The sequence below is a fragment of the Octodon degus genome, unplaced genomic scaffold (genome assembly GCF_000260255.1).
Source record: "Octodon degus isolate 3935 unplaced genomic scaffold, OctDeg1.0 scaffold00046, whole genome shotgun sequence".
Lineage (NCBI taxonomy): Eukaryota > Metazoa > Chordata > Mammalia > Rodentia > Octodontidae > Octodon > Octodon degus.
The window spans coordinates 5,344,499-5,364,596 of record NW_004524622.1 but is presented as its reverse complement, the minus strand read 5'-3'; the positions used below and the strand labels follow the sequence as shown (position 1 = coordinate 5,364,596).

Below are 20,098 nucleotides of genomic sequence, written 5' to 3'. Positions count from 1 at the left end.
TAACAATAGTGCCAGAAAACTGTAGGAAAAATTTCTTCTAGTTTTCAAAAGAAATGTGGGGAATGTACATGGTTACCATCATCAATTGTTGCGTGACCTTCCAGGGTGGCACTTTCCACAGTGCATGCACACCTACATATGGAGTGGCAAATTCACCAGGAACTGAGCTCCTGCACTGGGGATATTTTCTTTTCTCTCTGGCTTACTAGATTAAAAAATGAAGGAAATTGTGCAGAAAAGGATGGTGTGTAGAGAATTATAAGATGTTTGGTGCCGTTATGACTTCCTTATAGGGAACACTGAAGAGTTAGCAAATAGAAGTCTGGGGTTTCAAAGCCAACACTGCTTAACTAATACCTCAATTTTTGTTAGTACACAGAACGTCAATAAAAGTGAAACAACTGGTGAACCATTAACAGAATGTATTATAGTGACAACTTTATCTGTGCATTTCTATATCTACATTTGTACTAGAGAGGACTGAAATCGAGGGTGTTGTACCACTGAGCTAAATCCACAGCCCATTCTATTTAGCCTTTGTGTCATTATGTAGAGCTGAGGTCTTGCTAAGTTGCCCAGGTGGGACTTGAACCTGCAGTTCTCTTGCCGCAAGCTCCCAACTTGCTGGGAATGCAGTAGTGTGTCACTGCACCAGGTAAGGACAGTACCAACAGGACATTAGGAGCAATCTCTGATGCATTGAATAGGGAACAACTGAAAGACACACGATGCAATGGGTGGAACCCACTCAGAAGACTACAAGAGGAAGAAGAAAAATGCATCCACCCTGAGGAGAGTGCTGCTCCTTACACAGTTACCACCCATCTACTTGCAGAATGTGTGTCCATATCATATTTGCAGAGGGAAAATTAGGAATCACCTTCCTTTCATATTATTTTAGCTACAGTACACCATATGCCTCTTATTTTCTATAGTTTAAATGCCATGCATTGTTTAGCTCTTAACCACACCCAATTCAGCCCACTGCTTGAAGGCATGGCTTGCCAACTGCCTGGGAGCCCCAGGATGGTCCTAAGGAGGCTGAGGATAGAAAAGAGAAGCATTCTCTGTGGGCTTTTGTAGGGCACAGCTACCCCTTCTCTTGGTTACTGTTCTCATTGCTAAGTCAAAATACCAGACGCCCAGAATTGAGGGTGGAAAAGTTTATTTTGCTCACAGTTAGTGGCAGTTTCGGTCCATACTCAGCTGGCTCCAAGGCAGAGTGCTACATGGCAGAGGGCAGCAGCTCGTGGTGGCAGAAAACAGCAAAGCAGCAAGAGCAAAGGCAGGAGCAGCAAGAGCAGGCCTCCTTCACTGTCTTACATTGTATGCAGGCTGCTCCCAGGGTGGGTGGAGCACTCACACCACCAATCCCAGCACTAGACAACTAACCAACTACAAATTCTAGATTCAGTGGCCTCTGAAAAGCCCCCTCTTCCCCCATGGCTGCATGTGGCTCTGGGGACACACTCAGACACAAACCCTAACACCTTCCCACCCTTTGAACTGCTCCCCTTGTAGACATTATTCTACCACTGGAACCTATTGGAACTCCTTCTGTCTCTTTGTGCACGGGAAGCAGCAAGCTCTGCTTGAAGTTTTGGGTGTCTGTTTATCAAAAGATCACAAAAAAGTATCCCTCAATTAAGTGAACATGGCATTTACTTCTCATGAGCCATCTATATGACTTCTAGAGGAGGTTAATTTTATAAAACTTAAATGACCATTATGCTCAGTCCTACATGTTTCCTTTGGTATAAGTAAATATGCTGAACAGAAATTTATAGGCTTCTGGGGGACCAGGGAGATGGCTCAGTAGAAAAAGTGCTTGCCTAGCAAGCATGAGGGCCTGAGTTCAATCCTTGGTTCTGCAAAAAAAAGAAATTTATAGGCTTCTGCTAAGCTATCTGGAGGAATTCTTAAAGAAGTTTTATAAAATCTCAACAACTACACCTGCTTTGGGGAAGAAGAATGTCATCTGTGAACTCCTGTGCTTCTCACAAGGCCCTTAGCTCATCTGTTCTCGGTCCTGATCAAATGCATGTAGAAGGAGTGATGCTCAGTGCAGTGTCTGGGCTACAACAGGAGGTAAAGGGCTAACTGGGAATAGGGTATGTATTCTTTTCTTCTTTTCTTTTCCTTTTTCCTTCTTCATTACTTCTTTTTCCTTTTCTCTTATTTGGGTGTGGGAAGAGGGGCAGGTGGAAAGTACTAGCAGCGTTAACATAAAGCAGGTAAACGCAGAGCAGCTGTGCGTGAGTCTTGGGGGTCTGAAGTCCTGCTGTGACACCTCAGTTCCATTCTTCTTTTGATACACGGGGCCAATGGTCCAGGGCCTTGGGGGCCATGAGGAGTTTTAAAGGAAGAGCAACATCAAATCTGGGGAATCCTGTGAGGCAAGAGAGGTTAGACAGTGGAATGGGAGCAAACAAGACAACACACTAGTCTGTGCTTCATTCCAAGCCAGCAAGAGGTGTCTGCAGGTGCCAGTGACGCCGACCCTTATGGGGCTCCATCTGGGATGTTTCTTCATACACAGGCTGGACAGAGAATACAGCGACTGCTCTGGTGCTTCTGCTAGAAAATGTTATTTTACTGTTGTTTAATTTTCCAGCATTTAATGGTAAAATGACACTTGGGAACTTCCCTAATGACACCAGATATATTCCAAAAATCTGTGTTCTCTGAAGTAAGTTACTTATGTATGGTTTATGAATCTATAAAATGTTTACATTCTGGCCTTTGTAAGATCATAGAAAAAAGCTTATATTTATTATATTATGTTGATGTAGTTTTCTTTTTATGTGGTGAAAAAATATCTATTTTAGTTTTGAAGGATTTAAGCATTCCAAACGAACTCTTACTATATTTATTTTTAAACACTACTAACAAATTATTCTTAAACTTTTGTTGTACAAACATGAAATGTGTATTAAATAAGTACTATATATTTTCTGCACAAAAAGTCTTATGAAAATGCATTTTTTATTTTAGCCTGGCAGTATAGAAACATTTTAAAATATTACAAAATACAAAATGAAGTTATTTATTAATACTGGTTTCAACTGCTATGGTAATCTCTAGAATTGGGAAGGAGAGCTGTCGAGTAAGGCCAAAGAGCCCATAAATTGGAGAATGCGTATTTACTTAGGTAAACTGGAGGATGTGCATTTGCTCCTGTCAATATAGTACACCATGGCTTTCTATTTTTCTAATTCCTGCTGTGACAGCAACACTAGGAATGTTTACACTAACAGTGGAAGCCAGCATTTGTGTATCGCCACCTACTCTTGTGGATACACAGCAGTAAATAAAAGGGCCTTTCGCCCAAATTTTCCAAACTTTAGAGACAGCCTTAAGCAACAAGTCAAGGAGCCTTCCATAATCCCTTCCTCCAGGCTCCCCCTTTGCTAGGAATCCAGGGGTCCCAGCGAGGCTGGCTTTGCGACTCCACCCCACACAGCCCTCTGTAACTTCCGTGAATCAGTCTTTACGATGCTCATGAGAGAAAAAGAAGGAAGGGCACATCCAAGAAATGCCCTTCGTGCGCTGGGCGCGCAGGCCAGGGGCTGGACAGGCGTCGGAGCGAATGAAGAAGGGAGGTTGCATGAGTGCAAAATTTATAGCTCTCATAATTGTGTCTTTTTCCCTTTATAATTTTTTTTTATTATATCTATTCTATCAGCTACTGCTACTATCTATTCTATCAGAAGTATATTGGAGCCTTAAGTTATATAGATGCTTTTCAGTGGATTCTTAATACGCTTTCATTCAAAGAATATTTTATAAGTAACTAAAGCCCTTTCAGGAGCTGCGTATGCACTGAGTTGACTCTCTTTATGGCGTTTTCCTGAATTTTTATGAAGGAAGGCTAACAGCTTCTGAGGACATCTGATAAACTTTGTCCCATCTCGGGCAGACGTGGCCGGGGCTGGAGGATGGTGTGCCCGAGTGAGTGCGGCTGCCGCTGAGACGCAGCTCCGTGTGCTCCGCTCCCCGCTCCCAGGATCAAAGGAGCACGTCCTTCAATCCGGGTTGAAGGGCGTGCTCTCCTCTGCACCTTCAGACATGGCTTTCGCCGTTGTTTTCTTTGTGCCTTCCTTACACTGACACCTCGAAATCTACTTTGGTGGGTCGAACACGTCCCTGTAAAGGCCTCAGTGCCTCCTTAATTCTGCGCCCCACCTCCTGTCGGTACCCCATTTTGAAATCATTCATTTAAAGCATCTCTGTTCCTTTGTATGCCTCATATAACCTGTTCCCACGCGTGAGCTAGTTATGTACAACTTAATAAATACCTGCTTTTAAAAAGTATTTTTGTTTTTCTGATGTCTATAATTTAAGTGGAAATACTTGAGCTAGACGCTGTGATGTTTCACCATGAGTGGGTTATACTGTACTGCAGGGGCAAGCATTTGATTAACCAGGAATTCACACTGGCATTCTAATCAGGGAGCTCTCTCCAGCAGAGCAACTAATGGCCAGCTCATTATATCGTCATTAATAAACAAGAAGTACTGTCATAATTAGCAAAATGAACAAAATCAGTTTATTGGTCACTGGTGAAAACCGTTGCACGCCAGATATTTGTATGAGCCCAGATATTGCGAGGATGCTGCATTCGTATTGCCGGCCTTCACTTGACTCGTAAGTGGATTTGTGTCCTTCTTATAAAGAGATTTCTAGGGTCTCATTGCTTGGTATAAAGACAGTGAATGGAATACTTCAGAATGTCATAGATCATTCAGGGACTCACCATAGCAGGCATGGTCAAAACACAGGCATCTGTGACTTCATCAACTTGTAGAAGAGGTATTGTATTTTTCTTTTTACTTATTAATCAATAGTTATTTAATAAGGGCTGGGAGGAGTGACAGCATTTGGAGGGAGACTTTTTAAAAAATAAATTTAGTATAGGGTCTACAGGTTCTCACTATGCAGATCGGACTCATGATCCTTGGAGGGAGACTTTTTAAAAGTATATTTTTGTGCCTTGGTTATGAGGGGAACTTTACCAACTGCATGTTGGTGGCTGTGATTATTGGTGGTGAATGCCAAGAGGCCTCAGAGGCTGTAGTGCATGTGACTGCTCGACACCTGCACTAGTAACTTCTGCTAAGTGTTTCTGGAAATTCTCATGAAGAATTTTGAGTCAGTCCCCATGCAGCAAGCTTCCTAAATATCTTTTACTGGTATCTTTTCAGATTTTTTTTAAAACAAAACTTAAGTTTTGCTCTAGGTTTTATTTTCTAAATTTCAACCAGCTGCTGAAGGCTAGTTTGAGGTGTTCCACCCCTGCATGCAGGAATTTGCAAGTTCTTTTAGAGTTTTTAATGTTGACTAGACACATAATGTATTTATGTAGATGAGGTCGGATGCCCGCATGCATTAGGTGGTGATGACCGCAGTGGGAAGGATTCAAGCATTTGACCTTTTCTATAGATGACATTGTCTGCTGTTTTGTTTTGTGTATGTGGCAAGGACAGTTAGAGATCTGGTCTCTTATGGAATTTCAAGTGAATACTACATTCTTATCAGCTGTACCCATTATGCTGTACCTTTCACTTCTGAACCTCATTTTGCAAGTGAAAGTTGGCATGCTTTTCTTTTCTTTTTCTTTCTTTTTTGGTATAGGAATCAAATTCAGGACCCCACACCTGCCAGCCAGGCACTGTGCCACTGAGCTACATCCTTGGCCTAAAAGTTTGTCCTCTCAACCACCTCTTCATCCTGCCCTATCCCCACCTCGCTCAAACATTGCAAATTCAACATAGTCACAGAATTATCTGTGTTTCTCTGGCTGCTTCACTTTATTGAGCAGAACGTCCTCCAGGTTGATGTGTGTTACTGCAAATGGCGAAGTTTCCTTTTGCTATGCATCTGTCTGTGGATGGACACCTGTTCCCACATCAGGAATAGTGTAAATAATGCTCAAAAGAACATGTAGTGCATGATAGCTTTTGGAATTCCTTTGATTTCAGTTACAGAAATGGAATTACAGGATCACTTGTGATTCTTTATTTTTCTGAAGATCCTGCACAGCCTTTCCATAAATTAACAATTCACACTCCAGGAAGGTGCAGGGTTCCCTTCTCTGCATGTCCTGCCAACATTTCTTAACCCTTGTTACTGTGACAGTAGTGTCCTAGCAGGGGCAGAGTGATGTTCCATCATGGTTTGGCTTTTTATTTCTCTGATGAGTGATGTTTTATACTTTAAGTAACTTTTTGGCTCTGCTTTGTCTTACTCAGGGAAATGCCAGGTGCCTGGCCCATGCTTTTCATGGATTAGTTTTTCTCTGCGTTCTGAGTCCCTTCTGTATGTGTGAGCACTTTATCACATCTCAGCTCTACAAATATGTGTCCCACCTATAGGTTTCCTTTCCATCCTATTGATCATGTCTGTGGCTATTCAGAAGCTTTCTATTCCGATTCAACGCCGTTTTGCAAATTTTACTTTGTTTTCCAAGCTTTTTGGATTTTTCCAAAAAAGTAATTTCCTAGACCAATGTCATGAACTTTTGCCTTAGTTTTCCTCCTAGTTGTTTGAGACATTCCTTCATTTTAATTGATTTCTATCATGAAGCGAGGGAAGAGTGAGTGTGCTACACTCTTCTACAGGTGGGCGTCCAATTGTCCTGACACAATTCACTGAAGCACCCACTCCATTATGTGTTCCTGGCACTCCAGAATGCAATGGGTAGAAGATGATGTGTTTATTGGGGGCAAGCTGTCCACTGACATGTGTGTGAGTTTTTATGATAATTCTAGGATATTTTGTTCAGTGTAGCCTTGTAGTACGTTTTAAAGTAAGGGACTGTGGTCTTCCAACTTTTTTATTTTTGCTCAAGATTACTCAGCTGTTTGAAGTCTTGTGTGGTTTTAGGTAAATTATAGGATTTTCTCTATCTTATTGAAGCATAACATTGGAATTACTATAAGAATTTATGGGACTTGTAGATTCCCTTAGGTAAAAAGGATATCTTAACAGTTTTTAAGACTGGGGAGATGGCTCAGTAGAATAAGTGCTTCCCTGGCAAGTGCAAATGCCTGAATTCAATCTCCAGTTCCGCTGGGATAAAAAAGTTTTTAATTTTAATAAAAATAATAAAAATTTTCCTAATCCATGAATACACCATTCTACTTCTATGTTGTTTTAATTTCTTTAATCTGCATTCTGTAGACTTCTGTTTATGAATTTCTTTTCCCCTTAGATAAATTTGTTGCTTAGTATGTTATTTTTGGAATGTTACTATAAATCCAATTTTTTTCTAAATTTCTTTTTTTATGTAATTTGTTGTAAATGTATAGGAGCAGCTGATTTTTATGTGTGGCTTTTGTGCCCTATGACTTTTCCTCATTTATTTGTAACTGATAGATCTTTAATTTGGTATATGGAAGTCTTAGGGATTTCTACTTACAAGATCATATCATCCATAAATTAGAATTTAGCATCTTTGTTACTCATTTAGACACCATTTTTGTTGTTGTTGTTTATTTATTATCTTTCTTCATTGCCTGCTCTGGCTAGAATTTCCAGTACTATGTTGTGTAGAAGTCACAAGAGTTGCTACCTAATCTTGCTCTTGATCTTGAGAAGAGATGCTTTTAGTCTTTCACTTTTGAGTGTGATGTTAGCTGTGGGATTCTCATTTGCAGCCTTTGTTGTATTGAGTCACTTTCTTTCTACAAATAATTAATGATATCAGCAAAAAATGTTACATTTTGTCAAATGATTTTCTGGGTCTATTGAGATGGTCGCATGCTGTTGGTCCTTTGTTGCATTAATGTAGCACATTTCATGTGCTAATTTGCATGTGCTAAATGATTTTTGTGTTATGGAGGTAAATCCCACTTGATCACAGTGCTGGATTCCTTCATCCCACCGACAAATGACAAATTAAGTTTGTTAATATTACTTAATTGTTCCATGTGTGCTAAGAGAGAGAGACTGACCAGTAAGTTTCTTTTCTTATGTTGTCTTTATCTGGCATTGAGAAGTGAATAATATTAGCATTTTAAAATGAGTTCTAAAAGTTTTCTTCCTTTTGAATGTTTTTGAAAAGCTTAAGTATTGATGTTAATTTTTATTTAAATGTTTGGTTCAGTCACTTGTGAAGCCACAGGTCTGGCTTTGGGATTTTCTTAAAATATATATTAGTTACCATTGAAAAGGAGATTGCTGTTCATCCTGTCATCTATCTATCTATCTATCTATCTATCTATCTATCTATCTATCTATCATTTTGCTTTCTTACAAGAACTTTTTCTGCACTAGCTCCATTTTTCATTGCATATCTTTCTGAATTTCATACTTTGTACACTTCAAGTTGTTTCACAGAAATTGGCATTATAATATGTTCAGTGTCATGTGAGATACCGCATTTATTCTTTCATTTATCTTTTTTCTTTTTTTGTACTCTACATGATAAGTCTCGCATATGTAAATATAAAAGTGTATTTTTATAAAAATATATGTTCATGCTCCTCTATTATTTTCTTGGGCCGGGGAGATAGCTTAGTAGAATAAGCACTTGCCTGGCAAGTGCAGGGTCCTGAGTTCAATCCCCTGGACCACCAAAAAAAAAGAAAATCTTAAGGAAAATTTGGAGCTCTTGTACTTTAAATATTTTGAAGTATATAGAGTAATGTAGTTATATTTAGAAGAAGACTATCAAAATGAAAATATTTTAATGATTTTCCAGGCTTTTTCTTTCCAATTATAAGTCTGTACACTTTTTGCTAAAATGTCTTTTCACACTCCATGGTTCTATGTTTCATGGTTTTAAGTTCTATTAACAAAATTTTTTAAGGAATTATTGGATGCACTTGTAATGGTCAAAAGGAAAATAATTTCTTCTTGATTCATTTGAGAATTGGAGGAATGGGCTCATGATTAAGTGACTATTTAAAGATTCATAAAATGGACTAGGCGTGGTGGCACACACCTGTAATCCCAGCACTGGGGAGGCTGAAAACAGGAGGATCACTACGAGTGTGAGCTATACAATGAGACCTTGTGCCAAATGCATATAAATAATAATAATAATAATAATAATAATAATGATTCATTAAATGCTCTGTACTTAGAATGCCTTGGTGATCAGAGCTACATGTGCTAAGGTCTTTGAAAAGACACACTCAATGCACACTTAGAACACAGCTAATATTTAGCTCGGAGGTTTGTGTTCGCTGTTTTTATTTTCTTTGAGAAAAACAGATGCTGACTTTTAATACATAAGGCCTGTTGTGTTGATTTTTTACTACATACAGCCTCTGCTTCAGAGGAAAATCCAGCCCAAAGCCTGTGTGAATTTTCCATTTTGCAGTTCTTTCGAACCACTCCCTCCAACTGCTTTCAGCCACTGCGGTTTCCTCTTGGTCCCTCCGCGCCTGTACATACGACCACACCGTGCGTACACATTCATGATAGTCTCAGGAGAGAACATTTATACTGCTTTTTATTTACTTTGTCCCTTCAGCACAAGATGCCAATAGCTGTGTTAATATGACAGTATAATGACAAAATTAAAATGCGTACAGTGAAGGAACAGCGTATTAGGCCTCCTGAGGCAGCACAATTTTCCATACAAATCATGTATTATTTTTAGTGTTTGATGTCTTGATAGGAATAACAAAGGAGTCACTGTCCTTTTGTTCCTGTACAGCTACTACCTAAAATGAACATATGCCTTATAGCGATTACTCCATAAATATTAACAGAACACAGAAATGAATAATGAAGTCATTTTGTATATTTGTCTCATATTTCAATAGTGTATGAACAACTTGCTGGAAAACTTTAACACTTCAAAAATTTTGCAGATATTTTCATGTATACATTATCTCACAGTCATGTGCTTTTAATACATTAACCCTGAAATTGTAGTGAAAATTGGCCTCATTGGGGCACATGCAACCTCATACATTCATGCATGTAATATGTATCATACATGTGAGTTATTTAGCTATTGTGAATTGCATTCAAGTTTGGCTGTCTTTGGGCTGGGGAGATAGCTCAGCAGCATAAGTGCCTGCCTGAAAACGGCAGGGTCCTGAGTTTAATCCCTGGTGCTGCCAAACACAAAACAGAAGAAGTTTTGCTGTCTTTACTTTTCATGTTCTTTCCATATTCACTACACATACCTGGAGAGCATGCTCCTCTCTGAACTAGTTTCACATTCAAGGGCTATGTGCACGTCTGAAATAATACTCAAGCGCACTCGGAAAGTGCTTAGATATTTTGCTAGTGCATGTGTCACCAAGTAGCTGGAGTGACTGCGTAATCTGGGGGCACAAAGGGTGACTCTATTCCACTCTGACTACATCTACCTGTCTGTGTGCTGAAACAAAAAGTAAGTGTTCAGATACAGAAATACATGTCTGACTAAAGGAACTAGGAATGTCAAAAGGTAGCAAATAAGTCATTTCACTTATCTTTATAACTTCCAAGTAATGCTCAACTCCATTTTAAATAAGTAAATAATAGTTAGCAAATGCTATTTTACCATGGTCCTTCTATAATTTTGCTTTGAAAATGACCAGAACTATGGAGCACAGGGTTAGATGAGTTACTGAAGTAGAGGAGAAATTGAATTTCTTGAGTTTATTTACTCAAACAAGAAGTAAATAGCTTTGGAAATGAAAACCGACTGGAAATTGAGATTGAATTTTTCAAAATCAGTTCCAGTTTGAGCCTGTCATTCCACACTGATATTATATTTCATTTTCTTATGTTTATGGAATAATTTGCATAATCTTGGCTGAGCTGAAGGTCCAGGCGAGTGTACATACATGCACACTCAGGCAGGCACGTGTTACTATTTTTAACAATTCTTGCTTTGTGCTGAAATGTTTTCTCAGTTACCTCCTGATTGGAGTGTGCAGAAGAATACATAAGTAATTGTTAGAGCACACCAAATACAAACAAGGTCACAAATTCAGTTATGATATTTTCAGAAAAGTTACAAGAATGACATAGAATTAAGACACACCTAAACAGCACCATCAAATGAAATATGTGTTTCCTGACTTCATACATTTGTCTCAGTATAATATCATATGAAATGAATTCAACATAAGTTGAGTTTTATTTATTGAATTCTAAATATTTATCATAATTCACAATCTTGATTTGTTTTCTGAACCAGTGATGATTTGTGACTAAGATGTACTTGTGGAGATAATAATCAAAATCAAAATAAATGAATTTATGTGCCATGTTAATTGAAACATTTACCAATGTAATACATTAAATTTGTCAAAATTTATAGGCTCATTTAAAACATTTCTAAGTAACATTCCAGTATGTTGTTGCTTTGTGTATGGTTAGTGATGGACAAGGGGAAGTTTCAAAGACGTGTTCTGAAAGATAACATGAGCATTAGAATGAAGGAAGTGTGATACAGGTGTAAGAACTGATGCAGAAGCAAATTCGAATATGCATCAAAACAACAAAATAGGAGAGAGCCAAGTTACAGACTTAACATGTGCAGGACATTTGCTAAGTGGCAGAGGCTTTCCTGGGAGACAATGGGCACAGGGTAGCAGAGTCAGTGAGTGGGCTCCGGATGCGGTGAAATATGAGAAAGCAACCCGCAAATCATACAAAGGCTGATTTCAGGAAGATCTAGAAATCAGTAGAGAATCAGAAACAAGAGTGCTACATAATCTCATTCACATGTGGCAGTTAAAAAGCTGATCTCATAGATTGAGAGAGCTGAATATGGGTTTCCAGAGTGTAGGCATGATGACGCTGGTTGGTGTGTAGGGAAACAGCAGGGAAAACACGCGTTAGTGCTGAGTAGAACTGTAAGATGATGATTGCGATAGCGTCATATATATATATATATATATATATATATATATATATATATATGTATATATGTGTATATATGTGTATATATGTATATATATATTTAGGTTTTTTCATTTTATGTATTTAGTACAGGGTTGCACTAAGCAGCTCCGACTCAGTGATCCTCCTGCTTTCGGTCTCCCCAGCTCTGGGATTACAGGCATGTGCCACCACACGCAGACTCGGTCGCGGGCTCAGCACACCCCGTGGGTGGGCCTGGTGCCTCATGCAGGACCAGGGATCGAAACGTGATCTCTGCGCTTGCCTAAGCAGGCGCTTAGTCTGCTGAGCTATCTTGCCAGTCCTCTGTATATTTCATAATACCCAGAAGAAAGGACTCTGAGTGTCCTCAACACAAGGAAAAGATAAATATTTGAGGCAAAAAGAAAACTATTACCCTGATTTGGCCATCAAACTTTCCATGCCTTAAAATATCACCCTTTAACCACTAATTATGTATGGTTATTATATATCAGTTAAAATTTTTTTAAATATGTAACTATGATATAGGAATAAAAATGAATTTACTAATACCTATACTTATACATCTTAAGGCCTGTAAAGGAAAATAAAATTAATAGCTTCAAATATATGAAAGCTAAGAAATTATTTAGCAAATGGTACAGGAGAGAAAAATTATAAGTAGAATTTGAAGGTTGTTGCTTAATGTTTTATTAATACTGGATTGGTTATCCAGAATATAAAGAAAGGGCTACAGATCAATATTTTTTAAAAGGTAATCAAAAGAAAAGATGCCACATAAAACTTGGAAAATATGTTTGATTATCAAATAACTGCAAATGCAAACCATGACAATATTGCAGTGTTTACCCACAACATTGGTAGATGAAGGCTAACATTGCCACATACTATTCAGTAGTACAGTGGCAAGACCTTGTTGTGGTTTGAAGATAATACAGCTTTGGAACATAATTAAATTGAAGATATGCCTAACTTGTATAGCACCAACTGAAAAACCAGGAAACTCAGAGAGACTCCAGCACATGTCCAGAAGTCATGTAGCAGACTCACCATAGTGTCTGGGCATGGCGGTGCATGCCTGTAACCTCAGCCCTTGGGGGGCTGGAGCAGGAGGATCGCTGAGATTTGGAGGACAGCCTGAGCTACACAAGTGAATCCAAAGCCAGCCTGTATCACATGGCTAGACCCTGTTTCAAAATTTAAAAAAAAAAATCACTGAAATTTTAATATGGCTCAATAGAGAAAAGCACTCTAATTTCTATAATGTATCTATATTAAATTGTATCAACAATATGAAGAGCAATGTGTTGTTGAATATTCAAGCAATAAAATACAATTAAGCAATGACAATTAATGATCTGTGGTCCACACAGTAACGGGAGTGGATTGTATGGAGGTAGTACTAAAGTAGAAAAGAAAGTATCATATACAGTATACTTTTATTTATGTAAAATTAAAAAGAAATTAATATTAGATGGCATTATGATACCCATGTGTACTTAGTAAAATGTAAAGAGAAATTTTAGGATAATAGCTATCACACTGGTTTGACAGTAGTTAACCTTGGAAATAAGATGGGAAATGTAATTGGAAAGAGACACTGGAATCTCAGACTTTGTGATATTCTGCTACCCATTTTGAGAGGTGATTCTTTGAATCTTTTGATATTCGTATACATTTTTCCTGTATTTATGACCTACTTTATAAGCAGGATTTTTCATGATTATGTTTTGTTTTAAAATACTCTGGTATTTCAAATGAAACAGTTAAATTACATTAGCTTCTAAAGCATTGGGGAAATGAATGAATACTTTCCAGTGTTAAACTAAGGTATCTGTAAATTAAAGTGGAAGTCTCACTGAAATTAGTTGCAAAATATCTTGAATAGTTGTTGACGTTTCTTCTTAATTTTCAGATTCATTAACATTTTAGGTACCACTCGTCATATATTTTTAAATGGTTTAAAGTTTGGCCACCAAGAAATTACTTCAGAAGTGATTCTCAAGTCCTGGGGCAGACAAAAACACTGTGCCTATTTTCCATTTGAGAAAAGTAAGCCTGAAACATCAAGACCTTCACATTATTTTATTGATGCTATATATGGATAATAATAAGTTATATGGGAAAACAACTATGTGAGCTAAAACATTTTGTCATTTGTTGAAGTCAATATTAATGTGTATACCAAATCAGATAAAGCAGTATTAATAAAAAGTATGTTTTTGAAACAGTGAATGATTAAAGAAATTTTCACGGTGGGGTCATACATTGTGTTAATTAGTAAAGAAAATATTACCCTTGCTTGGAGCTCCAAAGACTGTGAGCTTCCTGAGTAATTTCCTCCATAGTGTACATATTTTTCTAGGACCCTTAATGTCCTAAGAATCATTTATAGAAGTTTATAATCATTTTTACTTTTTGTATGAAGCAGCTTATTGTTAAAAAGTGTTTCCTTTGAATTTCCTTCACCCAACTTTTGGAAGTTCTTATTCATCTTATTTCATTACATACTATTTTCAATCTCATTAATGTTGATGATAATGATCTTTAGTTGTTGACAAATCACTGTACTGTTTTAACGCACAAAGAGTAATCCAAAAATTGTTTTCAATTATTTTGAGCTTTTTTGTAAGAAATTTAAACATGAGATGTGGTGATTTTTGCTTGATTCTATAAAAGATTTTTCTAGTCAATATTATTAGTTATCCTCAAATTGTGTTTTTATCCTCTCTGTCTTGTCTTGCTAGAAGGTGATCTAATTTGTAATCCAATTACAATCTTGACTGAAGATCGGGAAAACATGTCTTCATTGGAGATGTTTATGGGTGCCAGTAGAGCCTTGAACAAACACCATGTGTGAAATTGATGGAAGTGCTCTGTGGTGGACAACAACTACACACACACACACACACACACACACACACACACACACACAGGACCCCAGGATCACTGGAACAGGGTAGAAGATGCAGAAACAATTCCAAGCACACTCAGCCACCTCATTTGACCAAAGGCCCGAAACCTTGTGTGGTAGAAAGATGGTTTCTTTAATAAACACTGTGGGAAAAACTGACTTTCTGCTTGACAAAGATTAAAACTAGACCCATGTCTCACACCATAGATTGAATTAAAATAAAAATGGGTTAAATATCTAAATATTAAAATAGAAACATTAAATCTGCTGGAGAAAGAATAGATCAAACTGTTGAAGACATAGTTGTAAGCAAAAACTTCACGAACAATACCCAATTACATGGAAGATATAACAACTGGGATGTTATGTAATTAAAGCTTTTAAAAATTTTCATTAATTTAAATTTTATTTATTTATTTATTTGTACAGGGACTTGCTAGGCAGCTCAGACTCCTATTGATCTTCCTGTCTCAGACTCCCCAGTGCTGGGATTACAGGGATGAGGCACCAGACCTGGTTTTAGTGGCCAGCATGGCACACCTGGGATTGTAGGGTGGGCACAACATGTGGTACAGGGGATTGAACCTAGGTCTTTGCTCTTGCTGGGCAGGTGAATAGACAACTGAGCTACCTTTCCAGCCCTAAAAAGCTTTTACACAGCAAAGTAAATCACAGAGTGAAGAGACACCCCACAGAATGGTAAAAGAAATTTTGTTCCTCAGACAAAAGACTAATATTTAGAGTATATAAAAAACTAAAATACATCAGGCCTTCCCAATTTAAGAGTTAATTGAAAAATGGGCATCTGAGATTAATAGACACTTCCCAGAAGAAGGAATATAAAAGGCAAACAAATGTATTAAACAATGTTCAACATCACTGGTCAGTTGAGAGATGGAAATTTAAAAAAAACACTGAGATTCCATCTCACCCCATAAAAACGTAGCTGTCATTGTGAAATTGACTAATAACAAGTGCTGAAGGGGCTGTAGAGTAAAAGAAACCTTTCTCCTACATTGTTGGTAGGAGTACACACTGGTACAACCACTGTGGAAAGCAATGTGGAGATTCCTTAAAAAACTAAAACCTAGAATTTCCACTTGACCATGCTATTCCCTTCTTGATATCTCCTTTAAATAATTAAGAGTATCACAGTAGCTTTGTAGTATAATTTCAAGTCAGGGATTGTGATGCCTCATGCATCCTTTGTTGCCAGGATTGCTTTTGCTATTCTAGGTCTCTTCTGCTTCCAGATGAAATTTAAGAATGTTTTCTCTAGATCTATGAAGTATACTAATGGTATGTTAATTGGGATTGCATTGAAATCTGTTTAATGATTTTGAGACTATGGCCATTTTCACAATGTTGAGTCTTCCTATCCAGGAACAAGGAATATCTTTCCATTCTCTAAAATCTTCTTTGATCTCTTTTCCTCAAGTAGTGTAAAAATGTTTTACTTCCCTTATTAGATTGATTCCTAAGTATTTCTCTTTTTTCTTTTTTGATGTTATTGTGTAAGGAGTAGTTTCCCTAATTTCTCTCTTTCAGTGCATTCATTGTTTGTGTACAGAAATGCTATCAACTTTTAAGTGTTGCCTCTAAATCCTACTATACTACAGAATTCGGTTATTAAATTGACAAGTCTTTTGGTGGAGTTTTTGGTGTCTTCTACATAGAGTATCATGTCATCCATGAATAATGATAAATTCACTTCTTCCTGTTCAATCACTATTCCTTTCAGACCTGCATGTGTGAACATCAGCTTGTCTTACTAACGTAAGAAGCTGAAAGAGTAAATCTGAAAGGTACAATATAGTGAAAGGGAATGAATCTGCTCAAAGGGAAGAACAACTGGAGTGAGGAGCAGCACAAAAGAAGCAAAGAAAGAAGGGAAAAAGACATACTTATGCATGTATACGGGAGAGCTTGGATAACTGTACTGCTGATTTCTGTGCGTCTATTGAAAGGAGCAGTTAATTCTAATTTTTTCTTCTCTTTTTAATTTTTTATAACTTTTTAAAAGCAATTTTGCATGCTTATATCTGGTAATCTAAACAAATCTGAACACAACATTATGCAATATAATAACCACTGGTGAATTCCTATTTTGTTTAGTGAAATTCTGTATTGCTTCTTTTTTTTTGACTATTTTTTATTCTCTTAAAGAATAAAATCAATTTTTAAAAAAGAATTGAAAACATCATATCACAGTGATATAGGCATAGCCCTATTTCTAGCAGCCCAGTTCATAATAGCTAAGTCTTGGAAACAGTTCAAATGCCCATAAAATGGATAAAGATGTGAGGTTTTGTTTATACAATGGAGTACTACTCACCCATAAAGAAGGATAAGCTTGAGTCACTTCTAGGTAAGTGGATGCATCCTGCAGACCCACACACTTAAGTAAAATAAGTCAGACATGTGTGTGTAGATACCACATTGTTTCTTTTATGTGAGAAATCAAAAGTGTAAATGAAGGCAAAAAACATACAGTAAATACTGTAAAATAGGAAGAAAATGTTCAAATGGAAAGGGGAAGTAGGGAAAGCAGAAGGAGAAAGGAATAAAAAGAAAAGGAGAAAGATGAAAACAAAGCTTTTGTAAATAAGGAAGGGGAAGGGGCTGGACAGAAGGGAAGAGCGTGGGAGGTAAAAAAAAAAGGCATCAAGGCCTGTCACTGCAGAAGCAAACTCTTGGTGGTGAGCAATCGTTATCTAAATCGAAAGCAATGATCATTATCTACCTACACCAAAAAGCTAAAGAAGAAGAAACTGACACCAGTGATCACACTGTGTAGCAATCGTTATGTCCTGCCAAGTAGGTTAAAGCCCAAAGCTCAGAGACCATGAAGGCCCTGGGCTGATGGCTGGACACCCCTTCTGCTCTCTATTATTGAATAAAGAGGTAAAGAACCACACTGCTCAATAGAAAGAAAGCCCTAGCGTCATTTTTATGAGAGTTCTGAGGCTTCTGCTGGTCTTAGAATTTAATGCACAGCTTTACAACTATAACCCATACTTTTATTGTGCCTCAGACATAATGAAATTGAAGTAACACTGGCAATAAGCTAACATATTAATTAGCAAAAAAACGGGTTCAGATTTCCTTCAATTTTAGATACGTTGATTTAAAAAAAAAATCAAACTCAAAGCACTCTCCCAGCTGAATTTTCCCGAAGGAACAATTCTGTATACTTGATTCCATTAGTTTAGAAATGTACAATACTTTAAAAGGCTTTCAGTACAATTAGCAGGCACTTTGCATTTTTTCTTGGTCTTTACGCTTTAGGTAAAAGAATAAACATTTCCACAAATGTTGGGTCTAGACCTTTTTTCCTTAAAATTGAGAGCTGAGTATTACAAAAGGAAATGTGATCCAAAAAATGTAGCATATGTCTTCACAAGTGGAAGAAGTAAAAAATGAGAGCTGGCACACCTGCCTGGAGACTGCTATGTATCATGTTCAAGCGAGGACAGCAACTGTCTCTGGGAATATTTGCAAGATGCACTTGTTTTTTTTTTTTTTTTTTTTTTTTAGAAACTACCTAAATGTCATAAATATGCACATAACTTACTGCAACTTGGGAGGGCATGTAACAAAATTGTTTTCAATATTTATGAGGAATATTGATGCAATAACAACGCAATAATATAATTCTCTACTCTTCATCTAAATTTTACAAGTGCTATTGAGAAAAGACGGATATGTTCACATTTTTTGAGGCATAAACATCTTAATTTCACCCTTTGAAAACAAATATCAAAGCTTAATGTATATTGCTAACTGGACACAAAAATCCCACCTGGTATTCTTTTTAGCCATGAAAATGGAATTATTATTTAGCACAAGCTTGCCTCCCTGTATGGAAGCCGCAAGCATGCACACAGTTATGACATACGGTGATACCACTTCGCCAAATGAAAAGTAAAACATGACACTGACTGTGTTTAACCCCTTTAAAATTCGCTAATTAAAGCACTATCTCCAGGTTTGTCTGTATTTAGAGAGCAACCCAGTGGCTAGAAAATTAAGATTGCACGAGGCTCTAAGGGTAGGCATGAGGCTGGTCCTGTCACTGTGCTCACAAGCAGAGGAGGAGACTGCAAGTTGTTCTTCAACACAGTTATCTCAGTTATCTCACATGGACTGAAATCGCAGGCATTCTGAAACCCTAAGGTGTGGGAACGAGCATGGTAGAGAATTGCAATGTTTTCTTTGTCCACAGACACGTAGCCCACCTCCAGGACTTATCTGCCACATGTTGTGCTGCTGCATGCATGAGTGTGTGTGTGGGTCACTCCAATAAGCTGTTTTGAACTCCTTCAAGAGACTCCTAGAAGAGGAAGACCCACACAAGGAACGTCACCAGTATGCACGGCAAATGTCTACCAGAGGAAAGAGAAAGATAAGGGATTAAGAGATGGTGGAGTGGAGGGGAGGGAAGAAAAGGGCCCTACACAGCAACTACATGCATTGTGCACATGTGTCAACTTCCCCCAAGAAAATTAAGCATGATGTACTTCACACCAGTACTAACAATAAAAATAAAATTTAAACAAAGCAACAAAAGGGATTGTATCAAATTGAGAAGCTTCTGTACAGTGTAGCAAAGAAGCAGGAGAGTGATGGAAAAAGCCTTGCCAGCTGCTCCTTGGATTAAAAAAATGTATAAACTAAAATAAAAAAATTAAAACCCTGTAATAAAAGACCTAAGCAAATAAGTGGAATGTGGAACTGAGGAGATGCTTCTCTTCTCGATCAATACATGAAACAGTATTCATGAAACAGTCATTGGCCAATATATAACTTTAGAGATGCAAATAAAAACGACATTGAGATTTTAACTTACTCCAGCAAGAATATCTATCATTAAGAGTCCCCAAATAACAAATTATGGCAAGGAAGGACTTACGTGAGAAGCTGAAATGCAGGCAATGCTACCTGTACTTAATGAAATTAGGCACGAGTTAGTCTTCAGGAGCTACTGACTGGGAGGAACACTCAAGGACCCTTGGCAAGGGCAATGTGTCGTGTCGTGCTGTGTTTAGTGCATAAGTAGACGTATTCACATTGTAAAAGAAAATCAACTCTATGCCTATTTGTAATTCGATTATTTCTATATTTTACTCTCAAAATGCTTACTTTTAAAAGAGAGTATTGGGGGCTGTGGAGACAGTTCAGTAGAATAAGCACTTGCCTGCCAAGCTCAAGGGCCTGAGTTCAATCCCTGGTTCTGCCAAAAAAAAAAAAGAATAATAATAAATAAATAGTCATCTTAAAATTGGGAACAAGGTAAAGTTGGCCACTACCACCACTCCTGTTCAATACAGTTCTGAAACATTAGCC

General features: G+C 37.6%; 1 protein-coding gene across 1 annotated transcript in view; it reads left to right on the top strand.

Annotated features, from left to right (window-relative positions):
- Nucleotides 1–20,098, top strand: part of Ctnna3 (catenin alpha 3) — a 1,779,311-nt gene that overhangs the window by 1,272,279 nt on the left and 486,934 nt on the right. The gene's annotated exons all lie outside the window — the stretch shown is intronic.